Below are 17,024 nucleotides of genomic sequence, written 5' to 3' on the forward strand. Positions count from 1 at the left end.
TGCCCAGCAGAGCTGAGCCACACACAGCTCACTGCTGACTTTGTGCTGAACCACCTGGGTCCCATTGCACTCTGGGGGTCCTGTGCCACCCGCCCTTTGGGTTGCAGGCTGGGGGTATGGGTCTGTGCAATGGAGATGAAGGGGGGAAATATCCCAGAGGTGATCCTGGGGCATTAAAAAAGGGAATTTTTAAAATAAACGGGTTTTGCCATTCAGTTGTTGAATTTTCTCCATCTGAAATGGTGTAGACTAAATTAAAATTCAGGATACTACAAAGTTAGTTGTACAATTGTAGTAAATTAAATAGATAAATTATGACTTTTCAATACAACACAGCAAAGAGACATTACTAAATCATACCAGAACTTAGATTCCAAAACAGAGACTTAAAAACTCTTTTCCAGAGTCAAGTGGAAACCTTTTATCTGTTTAATTGTGTGTTTTTTAAAGAGTTTTCTTATAACAACCAGAAGATTCTTTGATTTAGAAAAGATGTATTTTTTGATATTTAAAAACAAGACTTCATGAGAATTAAAAATGAAATATCACATGGAAGTGTACATGGTTTTATCTTTCCTTTGATATTTTAGAAAAGCAATCCCAAAAATTCAAGGTTTCCATTTTTCAGAAAGAAAACACTTGCAAATTGTAATATCATCCAAAGAGGTGCTCTGAACATTATGGGCCTTTCTGCAAAGACAGAGCATTCCTTCTTTTTTAATATTACGATGGATGCAAGTCAGCAGCATGAAGTATTAAAATTGCATTTTTGCCACTCTTTAGTGCCACAAGATCTTGTTTCTTTAGAAGAAAACCAACAGGAATGTTTGCAATGAGAGCACCATTTTTACTTATATCAAATTGATAAGCATAGCTTGAACTTTTTGGCATGCTAACTCAGCTAACAGTCTGGGGCACCAGAAGATATGAATTTCCATCACTGGACTGTCTTCGAGCACACATACCGTTTTCTGCACTGGGACAAAAATAAATCGAGCTTTTCAGCTTTTTTAGGTGAATTATCAGGTTCATCTCAAGGTTGAAAAGGATGTTCAAGCAGGCAATTAACCTACCAGTTGAAGTTAAAGCTTTGGTTTGCTGCTTTGAGGCGGATGTAATCTGGGCCCTGGGCAGTTACTTCTCCTTTAGCACAAATGAACACGTCAAGCATGAAATTTAATGTGTTCTTACTTTTGCAAAGAAAAATGTTCTTGTAACGTGGTCTAAATACCAAATGCAACATAATATGTGCTCACAATTGAAGACTTTATGGTCAAAAGCAAGTGAGAAATAATGTGCTGATTTTTTAAAAATACTACTACTTTGAAGTCCTTTCTCTCTCTGTTAACAATTTAGTCCTTTTTATTACAAACATTAACAGGCTCTACTTAATGTAGTTTGTGTACTTTATCATCTTGCTTTCTGGTGCCCTGTAACTTTTGAGACTTGAGGCTCTGCTATCTTTTAGGCTCTCCTAGTGCAGTATTTTGAAGGAGACAAGCAACATGCTCTTCCACAAGCTTTTCTTTCGGCTTACTGATTAACTATTTAGCTTCTGTGACTGGTGGCTGGGCTTTGACAAGTACCCAGTAGCTAGGAACACTGTAAATAAAGAGAGAATGAAGCAAACATCTGATTTTTGTCCATGCAGTTAAGGACACTGTAAGCACATTGTAAAGCACCACACAAACTCCCCAATAACCTGAGATACCTTGTGCTGCATTCATTTATTACCCTGATTTTTTTATCCTCCGAAGACTACGTCCCTGACCTGTCATTAATTTCTCATCTGTCTCAAAAAGATGATAATTTTTCTTCAAACCTCAGCTGCTGGGGTTCATGTGGTTGACCAGGTCTTTAGGGATTTTTCTTCAAAAAATAAATATACCCCTTTCTTAACTTCTCAATGATAGAAAAATGTGGAAGTGTTTATGGCAAAGAACCTGATTAGAAAGAAATCAGAGGATGCAGCTCTTTTGTCATGATCTTGGGATGTGAGGTGTGAATGAATGTAGTCTGCAGCCTTTTTGATTGCCTGTGATAACAGATGTCCCAGATAATACATAGTTGAAATAGATGATAGTGACTTAGGCGGAGCTGGCACGTGGATGTCATTCCTAGCAAGTGCATGTAGTTTTGAGCTTCAGCACTGTCCCTGATGTAGTTGAGTTGGCACCTTATGAGTGCTGGCAAAACCCAGGCTGTATGCAGGAAAACATCACACTCCATCCAGAAAAACAGATTTTGGCCAGGGAGAACAGGCCTGTCTCTCTTTGTAGGATGTATCCTTGCTGTGCCTGGGGCATCAGCTGTTCCCTGGCTATACCAGTGTGTTCAGGGATGCTTCCTGAGCTGAAGTGGGGCTTTCCCACTGGAAGGGCTGTTTACCACTAGCAAGAACAAGACAGAAAATGCTGAACAGATAAAATGCTTTAATTTTCCACTGTTTTGTCAGTGTTGTTTAGGTCTCTTCTTTTAAATAGAGGAGTAAAGTTATAAATGAATCTGTAGTTCCTCTCTGCTTGAGTGGAAAATATGTTATTGTCTGTTTTTATGAATCCATTCGAAGCTGCTTACTCTTCTTTTCCACAGACAGAAGAAATGGCTGGGGTGAGAGCATGTAGATATAGGAACACATATAAAAATATGTGTGAGGATTATGTGGTGTATCCGTGAATATATGTACATACACCCTTGATCTGTGGTATTGCACCTATGTTTATGTGGAAGGGAAAGACAGTGAGCATGTTGCACCTGAGAGAAAATGGCAATGGATGAACCCAAAAATTTGAGGTGCTCACTTAAACTGAAGAGCATCACCGATTTAGCCAAGTCCTGTAGCTCTGGAAGGTGGCAGGAAGGGAATCCTGTTATATCTCTGTATTTCTTTCAGTGTATCTGTCACTGGCTTATCGATAGTCACTTCAGAAGGAGAATGCTCTGAAGCTACATAAATGCAAAATAATGGGGCAAAGGCAATACCAGCGTTGTCAAATTGAAGATGTTTATCGAAAGTTCAGTATAGATTTTTATTTTGATTATTCCAACTCCAGCACGTGTTTGGAATGAAGGAGCGAAATGTTCTTGAATAAGAAGAAAACCTTCAAATACAGATATTTTGATGCTTTTGCATCTCTGCTGGTACTTTGTGATTACCTAGAATTTGTATTTCTTATATTAGAAAGATATAGCCTAACCTCATAAGACTTGGGTTTAAACTTCTGAATGACAAACTGTTTTGTTGCTTGCTCACAGGAGACAATACGGTATATTCCGGAGAGCACAAACAGGGCTTTTTTTGGCCTTTGTCATAATAAATTGACTTGTTTTTCCCTAAATCTATAAAGTCAGTTATTCAGATTGAAACTTTCCAGTTGCTCATTATGAAGGAGTGGGAGTTGGCAAGAAATATTCAGAAAATTCATGCTGCAATTCATGGTCCTGTGCATAAAAGAGGAGAGTTTGTGTATCAGTGGTTATTCCATATGAATGTGAATTTGGTTTTGTGTCTGGCAGCTTTGAATCCAGAGTCAAAGCTGTTTTCTGGGAAAAAAAAAAAAAGGTCTTTTGCCTTTTAAGAAAAATGGAAGAAGAAGGAAAACAACTTGTCACCTTCCCTTTCTGCCTTAGCCTGTCTGGCAGCATTTGGACTCACGCTGCCTGCCCTATTGCAGCCTTAGTCTGGCACTACAACACAAGATCATTAGGTGCTGTCTTTTTCTTTTTTATCCAAGCTTCCAGGATATGCTGAGAGCCAAATTTTCCAGCTCAGGCAGCAGAGGTGCAGGACATTCTGTGTTGAGGCATTGGGTCCTCTCTGCTGAGCTCTGCAGGCATGTCCCATTTCATGGGTGAACGCAGTAACTCCCACAAAGACAGCCATGTTTTGAAAACAAACAAACAACCTTTTCCACCACCCTTCAACTTAAAAAAAAAAAGTGTTGCTGTGTAAGATGGTGTCATACACGTATTGCCTGGAGGGTGTTGTCAAAAGGGCTTTCTTTGGAGCCAGGTACTTCAAAGGAAAAGCAGTCCCTGCTCATGCTGCGTAGTGGGGTTGGTGTGATGCCTCTTTGGTGGGTTGGAAGCCTGTGCAGTCTTTCTGCAGGGTCTGCCACGGAACAGAGCTGGGACACTGATCCCAGATGTTGCTGTTGCTTCTTGAAACCTGTCCCCAGGGCTGCTCACGTGTTTCTCAGAGGATTGCTTGCTTAAGGTCCCAAGTTTGGGAAAACAATACCTGCGACCCAGACTTAAGGTGCTGCTCTTTTTTTGTTCATTTGGTTGGTTTTTTTTAATTCCTGCTGCAAAAGAGAGGCTGAAGAGCCCTGAAATTATAAAGCCTGCTCCTACCCTTACTTTACTTTGAGGTAACAATTTCTATCTCAGTTAGAGGAGTTTTCAGCTGCTCTGAGCAAGTGCTTTCCCAGCCACACCTGGCGCTGGCTGTCTGAGCTGAGGAGAGTCTCAGATGTGTTTTTGCCGGGGCGGTGTGTGGGGGGTAGATCCGTATCTGCCGAAGGGAAGCGTCACGTCACGCTTTGAGGTTTGAGGGGGCCAGGGTGTGCATGAGCGAGGGACCAGGAGCTTGGCTTTGTTGCCACAGTTTATAAGTGAAAGGGACTCCGTGGGCATGGATCTTGTGGTTACTGTCAGGCAGGCGAGCACAGCCCCCAAGAGTGTTTCAGTAGGGGAACAAATCTGTGTGAAGTGTTCAAGCCATTTCACAATCAGCTTTGTAGCCAGATCTTCAAAATACTCAAAGGTCTCCCAGAAACCAGCTGTTTTGAACAAGGAAGAAAGGTTGAAGGAAAGGAATAGGAAAAAAATAAACACAATTAGTGATGTTAACCTGACCAAAGAGATAAAAAGGATGGAGATTTCTGACAGAAGAAGCCAGCCTGTGTTGTGGCGATGGGGCCCAGAGCCAACTTGTGCAGTGCTGGAGGGGAGCACATAGGGAGAAGGCTTCCTCCTCCACAGAGCCCATGTCCTGCCCCTTGGCAGGCCAGAATAAACCAGAAAAATCACAGGTGATCTGCTGGGCAAACAGCTCCTGAGCAGTTTCTGAAATGGCCTGGCTGGTTTTGTCCAGCTGCTCTGTCGTAAATGATGGGGGATTTTCTGGGGCTGCACCAGGATGTAGCAGCAAGGTGTTGGAGCAAGAAAATGCATTTGTTTTTCTGAGTGTGGCATCAAGCCCTGATTTGTATGGTCCATGCTGAAACACAGCCCTGATCTTTTCTGATCAAAGTACTGCACATCCAGAATGTAAGAATGAGGCAAAGGTAAGTCATGTGGTACCTCTGGTATGGTCTGTACAAAGAGGAGTGCATCGTTAACAAAACCTGATCAAAGGACAATTAGTGGTCAGGATGGAAAGCTGTAACACAGAGGTGAGCCAGTTGGGTAGGTGTAAGAAATGTGATTTATCTATCTGCAAAGGATAATAAAGCAGTCATTCTCTCCTTAGCTATGGCTATAAAGCTATTATTAAAACCAGCCTGGAGAGTGTCTGGTGTGCAATGCCCAAGGGAGCAGCGAACATAAAAGAGTGTCCTTGGCTGATGTCATGGCTCCGGGTTTTCTGCTCCTCCCTGAACTTTCCTGACAAGCATTGAGAACACCATTACACTGCAAGTACTTGTTTGTGCTCTAAGTCCTATTTTGGCTAACTTTTTACAGCACAGAGTGGTTTTACAAATAGGACAGCACAGAACACTCTGGTAATTATAGAAAATAATTTGATGACATCACTGTGTTTTCTGTCGTTTCCCACCATTAAGATTGTCTGCATAAAATGCACTTTCTTGGCCTTTTGACAAGTACTCAGAAAGTTTGTGCAGCAGTTGTTTGAGTGGGATCGTTTGAATTCAACATCTTATAATCATCTCCATGCTTGTGCTCTAGATTTTGATTCCTACGTGACCTAATAAGGTTAAAACGGATATTTTAAAATAAAGCCAGACATAGTTTTGCAGAAACTGCGGGGGTTCTCTTTTGACCTAGTGGAGCATTTGTAAACTGAGAAACTTGGACAAAAACAACTGGGAGTGTAATGCTAAATTCCCTGTAATATTGCAAGCAGCATGTGGAACTGGCTTTTTCACTTTTACACTTCTGGTCAGTAATAAAAATAAAGTACAAGTCTTGACTGAAGATAAGGATATCAATTTTGCTTCTTCAGTTGTAAAGTGAGTAGTCATTGAGCAAAATGACGATGCATTATTTCCATAAAAATGCTGGCGCCATCAGACTCCACCACAACAGAGTAAGCACAAAACATTTCTGTGGAAATCAGTAGTGAGTAGGGTTTCTGGGAGTCAAGAGTTCACAAGTTGATACAGATCTGTTAATAACATTATTTAGAGTTTTTGTTATTGATTTCAGCACTGCTGCATACCTTTCTGGATGGCAAAATTTAAGCTGTCCATCTGCCAGTAGAGCTTGATCTTTCTGAGTTTGCAGATGTTTCTGATTGGAAGCAAGTCTGTATGCAAACAGACAAATGTACTCTCTTCACTCCAACTGCAGTATTCTGCTAAGAGAAATTCAAATGGCAGAGTTTATTTTGTTTTTAAAACATGCCTTACTGACACTTCCCAAAAAACTGAAAGTACAGCTAATTTTGAAATATGATTTTTTAAAAATCTTAATTATACAGGTGTGACTTGAATTACAAATTGGTTGTGCAGGAATTCTAACTGTGCCCAATATCTGATATCGGGTTATTCTGCAGACAGCATAACCAGCTGCTGAATTTAATCTCTTAAAAGCTGCAGAAATTCTAATCTCTGAACAGCCCACCAGGAGGGTATTTCTGTGTCCCAGTCAGCTGAGAATTTTAAGTGAAGCCGTATGTTCAGTGTTAGACTTTATTTAGCTTTACCTAGATTATAAATAGCGGCATAAAACTGTCACTCAATTGCTGCTTCTAAAGAGTACATAATAATTTTGCATAGGATTCTACAAGTATTTTTTCACTTTTTATGCTGCTGCCATTACAACAGTGTTAGAAATGTTACAGGGAAAAGAGAAGAAATTGCCTTTATTGCTGTAAACTATGTCTGAAAACCATAGTGTTTGGATCACCAATTGTTACCATGGTAATAAAATAACTGAACAGATTTTCTCTGTCCCAGTTGGTCAGACTTTTTCTCTTTTAGGGACTTTTTTCTGATCATAAACTTACAAGAGTGAGATATTTAACAGTAGGACACTGGAGGAGGATGGGTCTTGCTAGCAGAGAAATTTGTCTTCAAGGGGCTTGTGGCACTAGTTTGGTAAAATAATATTGTCTAAGGTCTATGAAGATTTGCTTATGATTTTGCTGTTTAGGTTTCATTGTTTTTTCCCAGCATAAATAATTAAATGCATGTTTATAAAATGAAATGAATTAAGATAATGTTTGCTCTGTAGCTGTATCTACATCCCTATATAATTTAATTTAGATAAAAACTCACTATGTGACAGTGGATGCCGTCATGTTCAATAAATTTCAGGCGCATGGAATCTGTTAGGAAATTACTTTTTTTGTCCTGTCCAGGCAGAAAATCGACTGACAGCAGAAATACATAGTGATTTTATTTTTCCATCATTGTTGGTGAACCAGTTTTATATCCTAAAGCGTATTAGGTAGAGCAGGTTACAAAGCCAGACTTTTTTTGCTTTATGTGCACAGACTTTGTATTTTGTGCATGTGGTGTGCTCTTTTTCAGTAGAAATGCAGAAATGTTTGGAGAGTTAAATATATAATATAATATATTTGGTGCTGTGCAATGAGCTGAACCATCCAGTCTTTCCTGCTCTTTTGCCTTGTAGTAAATAATTCTAATGTAGTTCTTGCAATGGACTTGGAGTAAACCACTGATAATTTTTGTTGATAAAACAGAAATACAGCTTTAGGATATATTTCTAGAAAAAGAATACTTTTTAAATTAAAGGGTTCAGAGGCAATTTTTTCCTTTTTGTTTTCTGACTTCTAATGTGTAGGCATGTGAAAATGAATTGCAGAAGAACAAACTGTCAGGTTACTCTGAAAGCAGGGTAGAACACAGTGAATTTAAAGAGTAATGAAAAAGTTTATTTTCCAGAAAAATTGTGTAGACTATACTCTCCAAATTTAAATTTGTTAGATTGAGTAAATCTTTTTTGTATAATGAAATGTAGTGTGTTAGAAAAAGCATTTGCATTTATATTTGAATTATAGATGCACACTGCCTGTTTCTTGTGCTTCTTTGAAGGTGTGCGTGTCTGCTCTGTGGCTAAACCTGTTCTCATTGAATTAAATGGCCTTTGCTAATTTGAAATCAATGGTGGGGAGAATGAATCCACCCATTTTGGAATCTGCTCTTTACTGGGAAGAAAACCAGGACATTTTACATTCACTTGAGTTTCTTCCTCCGTTTGGATGCGATAAACCCTCGTGCACAATCCTCGTGAGTGCTATTGGCTCCCACAGCTTTGCTTTTTTTGTCTGTAAGAACAGGGCAGCTTCTCCAAATGGATTTCAGGGGCTAGATTGAAATAATTAATGCACATCTAATGGCTAATTCTGTGGGATAACACTTTGCTTAATGGGATTAATTCCAGGCTTGCACATGCCAGAAACTCCCGGCAGCACAGATGAGGCCACTGCAAAGCACCTCAAAGTGGGTCCCTGGTACCTTCCCTCTTCCCCTCTGTCCTATTAGGAATACACAACAAGTCCAGATGTGAATGAACAATGGATTCATCACAACTGATCTCAGAAAAGCATTTGTATTAAGGGAGGAAAGTGTTTTGTCCTGTACAAGCCCATGCATTTTCTGGCTACCCAGTTTTTTGTTAGGTATTTTAGATAGTGCGATACACAATAAAGGGTTCCGTGGCAACAAAAACTTGTAATGGATAGAAGTAGAAGAAAGATTTTTCTTACAGAGTACAAAAAGTAAATAAAACACTAAGGATCCTTTTAGGAGAAAATTTATTTTCTGTGGGCATTTGATCACTTGGCAATTTTTCACTCCATCCAGCAGTTCTGTGACTGCACTTTCCCAAACTGTGCTTTCAATAAAGCTGACTTAAGCTCCCAGTGCTATGAAAAATGGAGCTCATATAAATTTCCTTTGCATTCTAAATCCATCTCAGCTGCACACAGAAAGCAAACAAATACAGTTTCTACACAGCCTTTTTATCTCTCTCCACATCCCAGAGGCTTCCCAATCTGGTTTTTGTGGGAGAGAGGGGTGGTTTAAAGTAAACATAATTTCAAAATTTTCATCCATTTTAGAAGCAGCATTAAAGATCTTAAAAGGAACATGTTTTATGAGGCTGACAAGCAATTAGATGAATGCAGTGGCAGTACAAGTGCATGATTCTACACTTACAAAATTAGTTGGAGCGAGAAAAATCAGAGACAACATAATATCCCATCTCAAGTGGCTGCTTCAGATAGGTGCTCTGAAACTTGAAGGTATGAACAGAATTGTTCTGTAAAATATATCTGGTAAGTGGCTGAGAGCTGCTTGTCTATGTTAAGATGGAAAGAATAAATACAAGGGATCTAAATCCTCTGAAATGGCTGTGCCACTCCTCCAGGAAAACAAAACTAAACTAAATCTAGTCATAAGCAACAGAATAGCATTTCTCTTTGCTAAATTTCTGGAAAATCTTTTAACAAAAAATCTTGAAGAAAAACCATAGGGTACATTTAGTGCTGTGGATGAAATGAATTTAAATTACTCATGGTAACTCACCTTTCCAGATTTTCGATGTATTCCCAAGTAATTATTGGAATTAACTTGACAAATTTTAATTTTAGTTGCACGCAATGGGTAAATCATAATTACTTCATCTGCATTCCAAATACTGCCATAGAATGGTTTGAACTTGTAGTGTAAATAAACAGGAAATTTTCTTTGTGATGAGAGATTAGAGTCCTTTTCCTTGGGCTTTGGGATTTTTTTTCCTACAAGTCTGTTTCCATAGAGAAGGAATTAAGTAGGTACCAGCTTCCAGTGCCTGAGCTTTTGAGAGCACTTCAGTATTTTTGACAGTTAATGTATTAGTTTTATCTTATAGTTGGTGAAATAAAGGTGTTACATAAAGTTATCAATGATAAGGAAATTCTTTCCTCCTATTTCTCCCACCCCACACCAGAATGTATTGCTTTCTAACAGTCTTTATTCCAGTCAAAATTTATATATAGGCTCTTCATTCTTGCCATTTCCTACCTATGTGTGAGAAGGTGTGTTTCAAAATACAGCACTTTGCTTTCCCCTTACCCTGTAATGCCATCTGAGATAAGGTTTTCTAAAGTTGGGTGTAGTCCCTCAGGTGGCTCTTAACAAAATGCAGCAGTGGAGATGTACCAGCCACAGTTTTGTCACCTGACAGAGGAGCACAGCCTCAGCAGTGAGGTGTTAACAGGGATAAATAAATCCCTGTCCCACTTGCAGATGCATGACAAAGCCCTTTCTCTTCAGCGGTGCTTTGCTCTGCCATCAAATTTTAGCTGCATAGTTGCTAGATGCTATGGAAATGTGAATGCTCCCAAATCAGAGGAAGGGCATTTCAGAGGTGGAAGAAGCAATTCCTTTTTTGTTTTTTTCAAGTGGAATGTGTGATTCCAAAGAGTTAGGGTTTGTTCTGAGCCCCTTTGTTGAAGGAGTCCATCGAGGACCCAGGCAAAGTTTGTTGTGATATTTCCATTTTGTGAGAGCTCATCCATTGGCTCTTTTTCATGAGGCCTGTGAAACGCTTCATGTGCTCCTTTCAGAGAGGAATATCCCCCAGTAGTCTTAATCTTATTATCGCTAAATTTTGTTGAGCAATGCTGCAGGAAAAGTATGCAGGGAACTAATATGAACCCTTAATCACCCTTTCTCTCTACCCTGTACATAACTTGCTGTTGCACAGGGGAGGTTTTTGGCCTGTGCATCCTCTGGCAGGGGCAGGACATGACACACACATCTCTGCACTAAGTGGGTCAGTGGCAGGGCACTGCTCTGAAACCGCTCCCTCCCGGTGTGTGCAGCTACTGCAGGGTTTAGAGCCTCAGCCGTTGGTGCAACCTCCTTCCTGCCCACTGCATCTGCAGATGATTTAACTATTTCCCTCCTTGACACCAAGCTTCACCAGGAATTTCTTCACCCTCAGAAACCTCGTTGCAAGTGGATGTTGTAGTGAAAATATCTTGAGGCTTTGCTAGCCTTAAAACAGTCTGCTCCTAGTTGTCCTGCTAAAGTAAATCTTGCAGCCTTCCACCATTTTCCCACCTTGTATGTCTACCTTCCCTGTGATTCAGTCATTTATCTGCTGAAAAACATCGTATGAGAAATGTTTTGAAATACTTGAGTGACAGCTACCTGGGGTTTGACAAGTGTTGCTATGAACTTAACATAGAAAAGTGGATGGTTCCATTGCTGGGGGCTTGGTGTCCTTCCTTACTCTGGCTCTTTTGGCACTGGTTAGATCTGGTGCTGCTGCTGAGTTCAGGTGAAAATTGATCCCAGAAAAAGGAAAAAAAAAACCCTGATTAGATTCCAGTAGGATTAGCAGCATGAGTGTCCAGGCATGGCTTTGAGCATACATCAGGGATGGCTCCTGTCACTGTCCCAGCTTTGGTGCATGTTGGCTGCAGGGGAAGGAATTGCTCATGGGCTGACTGCTCTCTGCAAATGGCCTCCTTGTAGCTGCAATTCTCCCTCCAGCACCTCCACCCTTTGCTTGTGTTCTTGTGAGAGATTTTTTTACTGCTCTGCTTGCAGCAAACGAAGGCAGTTGCAATCAAGCTCAGGTTGGACACCTGCCCTGGAGAGGCTCTTGCTGGGCCTGTGCATCTCTGCATTCAGTTCCCACCATTTCCCACCAGGTGGGACAGCCCACCTGGGCTTAATGACTTTTGGAAGTTTGAAACTAGGATAAAAGCAAGTGGGAATGCCTTATAAATCTCCTGGTTGGGAATTGTTCTTCTTGTTACCAGTAGATTTGATTACTGGAGCCATGAGCTAGCTGTAAAGTCAAACTTAAAAACACTAATTTAAAGTACTTAGAGAAATGTCTGCCACTCTGAGAAGTGCTCACTGAGCAGAGGAACACATCTGATTGTGATCAGCAGCATCTTGTGCCTGGCTCGGAGTCTCTTCCTCCAGCCTTGCAGCTGTGACTTCTCTTTGGGATTCCCAGGGGGACAAGGAGGCTCAATTCTCTTATGTGGTCCTGCATCATGTGCACGGGGTTGTAGGAGCTGGAATGAAAAGGGCACCTGATAGTAAATCACTCTGGGGTGAGTTACTGCTGTGGGGCAGAGTTGGTAGGGCAAGGGAAAGGCTAAGTGACCTAGAAGCATGTGAATAATAATTCTTGCCTCTTTGTACACTTAACACCAGATTGAATTAAACACTTGAAAATTTACAGCAGGGAACACCTTTTGCATTAACTGGATTAAACTTTTGCTGTCCCTGATGAAGATGGGTCTAGTAAAAGCACTTGTGCCTAATCTAAACCCCTACAAAAGCTGACAGAGCTGCACAGCTTGCAGCTGTCAGCCCAGCTTGTTGGATATCCATGTCTGCAACTGCCCTGTGCATGGTTGGCTGTCTCTAGGAGGCAACACCAGGCTTGCTTCAGGAAAGCCCTTTGCACCGAGTCCTTGCTCAAGTGAGAAGTGAAAGCAGTTGCTTTTTCTGAGAATGACTGACTGTTTTGATGAAGCAAGGAGTCCCCTTCCAGAGATGAGCAAGGCACTCCCCTCCTTTCTGTTTCTGACGAGGCTCTGGAAGGATTTGGAGGGTGAAAGGCTGCCTTGTTTAATTATATATTCAAAGTTAATCTTCTCCACCTTCAGACTGAAAAGGTAGATATGTTTCCTCTTCCCACATATCAAACAGCAGCTGGAGATCTACTTGTCTTTCTCCTGTTACAGTACCCTGGATTTTTTTTATTAGAGTCTTTATTCCATGATGCGCTAGAAGATCATAAAATCGTAGAAAAACTTGGCTTGCAAAGGACCTTAAAGATCATCTAGTTTCAAACCCCTTGCCATGGGCAGGAACACCAATGTTTAATCCCATGTGGCATTATAATATTTTCCTTCTTTTGATTCTATTTCTTCCAAATAAATCAGAGGAAAACTTGAATTATTTGAACTTCGTGTTAGTGCCTCCCTGAAAGGGATCCTAAAAGGAGTAGGAAGGGCTCACAGGAGTCCTAAAGCACTTTACCTTGACTTTCCATAGGGCTAACACTCATTGGTGTAAAAAATTGGAAGCTAATGGCCTAAAATACTTTCCTTTTTAAATGCAATTATTTGGGCTGCCCAAAACTGGTCTTGTAACCTGAATCCTGATCATATCAGCAGTTTCCTCCAACAACAATGAACTCTAATGCTGAACTTCAAGGGTACAGCTTTGCTTTGGGCCATGCTGTGTTTCACAAATATGTGATGGAATATTGATGACAAATTAATTGAGCCTCTGCCTTCTGCAAGTGAAGGAGAATTGGCCTCAGCTTCTTCAGCCGTGGAGGGTCACAGGCTTGCTTGTTGTTTCTGTCTATGAGTAAAACCCATAGAAAAACATAAATAGAAACAAACCCCATGACAGATACATTCTTTATGAACAGGATTATTTGTAATAATTTTAGCTGGCTAACTTGTAGGCATTTAGTCTGGGCTGTCCTTTCAGCTGCAGGCCTGTGTACACTTGAAGAGAAGCACCATGCAGGGTACTCATCTCTTTCCTCATTCTGCCCTGAGCCCAGGGAGCTCTCTTGGGTTCAGAATTTTGTTCTCAGACAGCAGCAGTGAGGCAAGACCCATCACACCCAGCATCATCCAGAGTCACAGGGATCACTGCCGGTGGAAGATGGTGGTGTCTGAGAAAAGCTGCCCAGCAAGCACCTCAGGCAGCTCTGGGCTGTTGGGAGAAGGTCCTGCAGGATCTGCCTTTAAACACCTTTGTATTTAACCACAGTTGCATCAATAAATCTCTTGTGCTGGGACTGGTTTTCATGGGCTTCACTGAAAAACTCGGTTTCCAGGAAGATAAAACGCTTCATTTACAGCTGCGTTACTGAATTTTGGTAACCTCTAAAAGTAAAACTCTTAAATGAATCACTTAATAAGGCCCATGGGAGAGAAAAAATTTATGGTAGACAGATGTGATCTGGATTTACAAGTAATTCAGCTTTTACGGTCTGTATTTCTCAAACTATTATCAGGAATCATGGTCTAACCCAATCCAGACGCACACTAAAAACATTGGAGGAGGAGAATCCTGTTAAAAAGAAATGTTCTGGCACACTTCAAGGGCCCAGGCTATGTTCCAGTGATTCAGTTCAGCTGGTCCCCATTGGTACTGGCTGCACTGGGCCAGCCCTGTGGATTGGACCCCAGCCAGCTTTGGGGTGCAGCATCCCTCCCTCGTGTCACGATTTGCAGCAGGGTGACTGGATGTGGTTCTGGGACTCCCTGTGTCTCTCCAGGACTGGAGCAGCAGGCGGTGTGGGCAGGTGGCTGCAGCTGAGTTTGCTGCCCTGTGCAGGAGAGCTGCTGCTGGCCCTGAGCCGGGGCTTGAAGCTGTGAAACCACGCAGGGCTCTCGAGGCGGGCGCCCGCAGTGCAGCCTCCCTGCCGGCCCCAGGCTTCCTCTGCCTTGGCTCTGGGGCTGCTCTCGGCCTCTCACCACTGCCTTTTTCTCACTTGCTGTCTGCAGCACTTCTGAATTGCCTTTTTTTTTTCTTTTTTCTTCACCCATGCTTCAGAAAGTAAAAGGCTACAGGGGTTGTTGCAGAGCTGCTTTGGGGAGATGCCAGCCTCGTGTCCAAATGTGGGAGTGCAGGGACCTGCAGCTGCAGGAGAGAGTGCCCAGGCACAGAGGAGAGCAGGGCTGCATTGCTGGGTGGGAGCAGAGAAAAGGGGGGAACAAAAGTCCAGGCTTTGGAAGGAGGCGGTGCTGGGAAGAACCATCTCAGGAGCAGAAGCACAGGTGCTGACAGAGCTCCAGGTGTAGGCAATAGGGATTGAGGAGGGCTGACAACCTGGGCAGTGCTCTACTCAGGGACTGCTATGTGAGTATTGGAAAGACACTGTGCAACTCCCAGTAGGCACTGGGTGACCTGTGAGGTTAACAGAATGGGAATCATCAGAGAAATATTTGCTATTTGTGCTTTGCTATTTGTTTACTGTTTGTGCTTTGCTCTGTGCTAGGCACCTGAGTGTGACTGCTCCCTCGGGCCTGGCATGTTTTTCTCTGCCCAGCTCCCATCTCATCTGCTGTGACCTTGGCCTCAGCCCCCAGACCATGGCTGATGAGGGACAGAAAGCACATTTTGGTGGTGCCTAAGGGACTGGCCTTGTGTTTTGAAGAGCCAATAACCGCTCCTCTGGCGATCTAAAAACCTAAACGGGTCCTGTTCACCCGAATGGATGGTAACTGTTTCAACTGCCCATTGTGCTTCCTACCTCTTTGACCTTTCTTTCAATAGGCTTTGTACCTTCTGTCTTTTTCTCTCTCTCACTTTCTAGTCCAGAACCCTGTTTCAAAGGTTATTATTTAGAAAGTGCTTTGTACACTTTGCTTTGTTTAAGAATACAGAAATCAAATGTATAAAGGAAGGAAATAACACAACCTAACAGATAGGACAACGGGAAGTAGCTTCAAGCTGCACTAGCTTGAAGGTTGGATATGAAGAAAATTTTCTGCACTGGAAGAGTGGTTAAGCATTGAAACAGGCTCCCCAGGGAAATGGTGGAGTCACCATCCCTGGAAATGTTAAAAAAATCAATAGATGTGACACTTCACAATATGGTTTAGTGGGCATAGTGGTATTTGGCTGAAGGTTGAACTTGATATCAGAGTTCTTTTCCCACCCTAATAATTCTATTCATTTTAGTGGGTTTTTTCCTAAATATTGGACTTTGCCATAGTCTCAAAACATGTTTTTCCAGGGACAATCACAGCCAGAGCAGCAGGCCTTCCCTCACTGAACAGCTTTAATCCATTACCTGGGATGCTGGGGGCCGGGCTGCCCCACACAAGCACCGTGTGGGCACTTGGTTGGCTCTGCAGAGTCAGCCAAGGATGACAGTGGTTGGCACAGGGCCACAGCTAAATCCCCTGCGCTCTTGGCATCTCCTCCACAGTCCTCTATGTCTCCTCCTGGTCTGGGGATTTTATTAGTGCTGGAGAAATATTGGACTTGAGATGATTGTGTGAATGTGCCTGGCTTTGGTACCAGGAGAGGGGATTCAGGGCCAGGATACCCAAAGAGTACACAGAAATGCTGCTTTCAGCAGCATCTCAGATGCCTCCAGGCTGGTGTAAAATATTGTCCTGTGAACTGTTTAGAAGAAAATGTCTGGGATGGTAATCTCAGCTCGTTTGTTGGTTTTATATACAATGTTGGGAAAATAATGTAATCTCTCTGTCTCTGTTTACCCCATATAAATGAAATTTTATAGTCCTGAGGAAATGTGGTGAAGGGTATTTTTCATAAAGTGCTTGAACCATATTTTTTTAAATGACAGAAAAAGAGGGAGAAGAAGGAAAACCTTCTAGGATCTCAATTTATTTCTATGGATTTGTTTCTAAATGCATGATTTAGGGAAAAAAATGAATGCAAGCTCCTAGCTCAGACAAACAAACAAATCTACTCTGTGGTATTTTTTCTGGGTGTGTGTGGCTGTCAGAGGGAACAGTGATTGTTTATCTTCATCAAAGGGCTTTTCAGGTTATTGATAATTTTTGTCTTTCTGTTTTGAACGCCCTTCAAATCTGCACAAAGCACAACTCAGATTAATTTTAAGGCATTTGTTTCTTTGTTTTTTTATATAACTGTGCAATACAGCTTTTCCTTGGGGGATGGACATGGAGCTGCATAGTGGATCTATAGTTACTTAGCCTTTGATTTTTTTAGCTATAGTTTGTGAACATTCTACATCTTTATTAACTGATACAGGGGCAGTTTTATCAGGTTTATCTGCTGAAACCTAACCATATTAACATATCCTGCTGGATGTGGTCAGTGTATAAATATTTAAAT

At 41.7% G+C, this 17,024-nt stretch overlaps 1 protein-coding gene across 1 annotated transcript in view; it reads left to right on the plus strand.

The window, feature by feature from the left end:
- Positions 1-17,024, plus strand: part of CD247 (CD247 molecule) — a 45,678-nt gene that overhangs the window by 22,324 nt on the left and 6,330 nt on the right.

This window comes from Molothrus aeneus, chromosome 2, assembly GCF_037042795.1.
Source record: "Molothrus aeneus isolate 106 chromosome 2, BPBGC_Maene_1.0, whole genome shotgun sequence".
In the NCBI taxonomy this organism is placed as follows: Eukaryota; Metazoa; Chordata; class Aves; order Passeriformes; family Icteridae; genus Molothrus; species Molothrus aeneus.